The following is a 4,509-nucleotide window of genomic DNA, read 5'->3' as shown; positions in this document are numbered from 1 at the left end:
TTCCTGTACCAGGAACTGATTCCTCGTTCAGCTCATGCAGTAAAGTGATCCCTGGTCAGTCGTGGTGCAGCTGCAACCTGACCAGCTCATTTATGTCCGTTTTAACATTTTCTCCGATCTTTTGACCAAACTCCCAAACAACTTCCTTCATTCACTAATTTTCCAACTTTCTGTCATCAGAGAACAGAATGAGGCGTAAATTTACTGAAAATTTGACATTCATTAATGATGTTTTCATGCTGGACTCGGTTCAACTTGGCAGGAAATGCCAGAAAATCCCACACCTCCGTTTGTTTGRTCCATTCTGTGTCATGCAGTTACAATGGCTGCTGTCAGTTAGCAGGATGTTACTCTGTATATGAGACAAAYGCAGCAGAACAGAAAAAGACAACAACGAGGAAGAAACTACAAAGTGTTGCTGTGGTTGCACAGAGGCAGACTGAAATGTTTTCAGATCATTTCTGTCCATAAGTACCTTCGTCACTTCCTCCCTTTGCTTCTCATCCTCCCTTTGCTTCTCATCCTCTCTTTGCTTCTCATCCTCCCTTTGCTTCTCATCCTCCCTTTGCTTCGCTGGTTCGTCTGTTTTTTTCCCCACTGAGAACCAGGATTCAAGTGGACTGAGAGAGGACAAGTGGACTTTTACAGAGGTCTCCTGAGAATGTGAATCAGCCTCAATGGCGTCAGGAACTTCCAACTGGAGGAGATTCAGAACATCTTGTCTTCTTAAGGTCAGACTGTCTGTAAACATCCTGGTGTTAGAAGAACAAAACCAGAGATTCAAACCTTCAAATCAATCTTCTATGTGGTTTTGCATTAAATGTTAAAAGAACTTACAACCGGGAGGCAAAAGCCAATATGCCTCTAGAACTTCATCATCACATCATCTTTCAAACTTTTCCAGCAGATGTGAGCAGCTTTTAATTATCTATTTCCTCAGTTCATGAGAGGATCCTCCAGCTCAGCTTGACTCATCCCTCCCATCTCATTCATATTCAATTCAATATTAATAAACAATGTGTYAAGRTTTATTTTTAGCTTAGTAGGACCAAGCAGAGGAAGGAAATGCAGAGAGTAGGAAARCATGTCCAAGTGGAAAGCCTGAACTCCAGGAGAGAAAGACATATTGACGYGGTCAGAAAGCTAATAAAACTGATCTGGGCCCAAACAGGATCAGACTTCAGCCCTTTGCAGTCTGCGCCYGGCGGAGGGAAATTAACAATCTGTCTGTTCGTTTAGTGACTCTCCGTTTCCTGACACCTTCCAGGCACATGACCAGAATCTCAACAAGCAGCAGACGCGGCAGCCAGCCACAGAGACGGACGGTGACGAAGCAAAACGCAAACCCAGACAGAAAGACGTAAAGCGTATGGGCGAGCTGGATCAGAGCCATTCCTGGGGAAAAAAATTAGGAGAAAAGAAATGATGATACATTTCAAAAAGGCTTCTGAAGGAAATGTGCCTGAAAGGCAGAGAGCATCGGCTTGTTTCTGATCTTTTTGTCTCATCCCTTGACAGAAGCTCCTCTCACTTCCAGCCGTTTACGCAGCTGAGAGCCATGTGACATTCTCCTCTTCTGATGCAACACTTTTGACTGAAGTGACATAATATATTATTCAGCTTCTATGTGTGAAAAAGCTTATTTGAAGAAGCTGTGAGCTTAAGAAAACCTCACCCTCAGTGTCTCAAGAGCCTCAAATGAGCTCCAATGAATAAATAGTTGTGAGCTGCGGCTTTTAACCATCAAATCAGTCCCACAGATACTAGATGTGATGTGAATACTGGGGAGAACGCAGCGGGGAAGTGGCAGCAGCGCAGCTGGGCTTAATGTTTTTATGTGTTTTAGAAAGAGATTGAGATTTACTCAATCTGACAGTTGGCTCTAAAATATGTATTTGGATTAGATAGACTTGTAATGCTGATGTTAGCAGCTGCTWGCATGAAGTTCATCTATATAGAAACATTAGGAAAGAAATTCAGACAATACAGGAAAATATGTAAAATAGAACCATTTGGATTTTGTGAATAATWAAATTGTAATAAGAAAAGTTAAGTTGTATAAATGCAAAACTCTTTGATTCCAGCTTTGAGTTTTATTATTTGCTGAGGATGTGATTCCAAACTTTTCACCAAAAATAAAAATATCTGATCTGAACCTAAATCACATCCGACAGTTTCAGAGTCTACAGACTGAGCAGTTCAATCCGACTTTTACATCATGAGACATGCATCATAATGTTGCACCAGAAGAAGCCAAACGTGGGAAAGATGTAAACAATGGCTAAAATTATAATAATGAACCAATGAAGGCAGTCTGCCAGCCTCACCACTGCTGCTCCGACTCCACATCCACACAGACGTTTCTGCAGACGCTGCAGTCAATGCTCCAATATTCATTTTATTTATGCTTTATTTTTATTACCTTCATCATGTKATGACCTTGTGACGGTGCTGTCGGCTTTCAATAACTTTAAAATTCACCCACAGAGAGCGGCGGCCATCTTTACTAGCGTAAACAGAGCGCTGCTGGGGGACGGCTACGTTCTTCTGCATTTAGTTTATACCATGAATAGACATGTATAAAAAAATCTGATTCAGAAAATAATCAGAATGGAGCATCAGGACCTGCTGTGTGAACGCAGTGTGTTAACCTGCAGCACCAACAGACTGATCCATTATGATCCACTGATTGGACGACCAGTTTTATTGACTGTGACAGAGGATGGAGTCTTTTGATCAATTACTCCAACATGGAATCCAACACTGATCTGTATCTGGTTGGATATCCAGGTTTGCCTCTTGATATCAAGCAGAAGTTTGCACAGTTTCACGGTTTATCTCAGCTCTTCATTGCAAATGGACTGAGCTGGTGAGACATGCATCCTGCTCAGGTGTTGTAAATCTGCCTTGAAGTTCAGCAGATTGGAACGACCCGAACACTCAGCTGCTGCCAAGGAGGCTGCTGAGGCCACAGAGACGCAGGTACAATTCAACATCGRCTCATTACTGGGCTGGGTTACCGCCCGGTCCTGGTCTGAGGGTCAGAGTTTAACGACAACCAGGAGCTCCGGACCTTGTGTAAGGTTTCCTGAATCTGATTTTTAAGCCAGGGCTGCACAGTGGCGCAGTTGGTAGAGCTGTTGCCTTGCAGCAAGAAGGTTCTGGGTTCAATTCCCAGCCCCGGTCTTTCTGCATGGAGTCTCCATGTTCTCCCTGTGCATGGTGGGTTTTCTCCGGGTACTCTGGTTTCCTCCCACAGTCCAAAAACATGACTGTCAGGTTAATTGGTCTCTCCAAATTGCCCCTAGGTGTGAGTGTGTGTGTGCATGGTTGTGTGTCTCTGTGTTGCCCTGTGACAGACTGGCGACCTGTCCAGGTGACCCCGCCTCTTGCCCAGCACGCTAGCTGGAGAGGAACCAGCAACCCTCCCGACCCCACTGAGGGACAAGGGTGAAAGAAAATGGATGGATGATTTTTAAGCCATTTTCTCATGTTGTCTGCATAAAACAGGTTTTATTTGGTGCCAAAGCTTTTGGTCCTGCTTCCAGCGTGACGCCRGTTCTTAGCCCTCTGTTCACTTAGGGAGCTTTTGTTGATGAGGTTTTAAGTAAACAGGAAAATGAAGAGCAGCTCGATATTTAAGACTGTATGAATATTAATAGGAGGAAGGAGAACTCTTCTGATTGCAGGAGCTGTTTCTCCTGTCCACTCCAAAGGTTTGAGAGCACTTCAGAGGCCTGATGGTGTCACAGGCAGCACTTCAGTGGCTGTTGCTTCACTATCAAACCTTCTACTTTCTACTCAGGGAAAATAAATAGGAGTTTGATGCAGATTCGCTGCATGAATAGTGTTTTGTGTTTTTTGGTAAATTCCTGACCCAAATGCAAAATGCTCTTAGTGGAAAGTTGATGTTTATTTGTAATGAAATGAGGGAATGAGGGGTTTTGATCTGGGAGGGTTTGATGTTGCAGGGAATCAAATACTTTGGCACAATGTGGGGAACGGATGAGATTTAAAATGTGGAGGAGATGGTGAGGAATTAAATCTTACTCTGGGGAAGGTGGAGGTCCAGGAAGAGGTGAGTTAAAAGTGGGGAGATAATCTGTGGGTTGTGATGCCAGAGCAGCGCAGGTGAGCAGGAATGAGCTGGAGTTCAGSTGAAACTTGGAGCTGATGAACTGAGTTTGTTGGAGGGCAGACAGGTTCAYAGGGGCAAAAGCAGAAAGAGAAAAAGGAACTGGGGKAAGAAAGTGGTGGGTAGATGAGCTGGTTGACTGAGGGCTTGGCCAGGAGTGAAGGAACCAGGAAGTGGCCCAGAGCATCAAGGAAAGGCAAGTCTAGGAACTGGTTAGTACAAGAGAAATTCAAAATGGACCTCAGAGTTAACCACATTATGTCAACACTCAGGCTTTGTTCAYCCAGCAGGCAAATTTGACCCATTATCCAACTTATTCATCTCCGTCTGAACGGCCTGGTTCTGATCGTTTCATCCCAAAATATCCAATTTGT

The sequence above is a fragment of the Poecilia reticulata genome, unplaced genomic scaffold, assembly GCF_000633615.1.
Source record: "Poecilia reticulata strain Guanapo unplaced genomic scaffold, Guppy_female_1.0+MT scaffold_145, whole genome shotgun sequence".
NCBI lineage: Eukaryota > Metazoa > Chordata > Actinopteri > Cyprinodontiformes > Poeciliidae > Poecilia > Poecilia reticulata.
The sequence above is the reverse complement of the archived record's forward strand: the minus strand, read 5'-3'. Positions refer to the sequence as shown.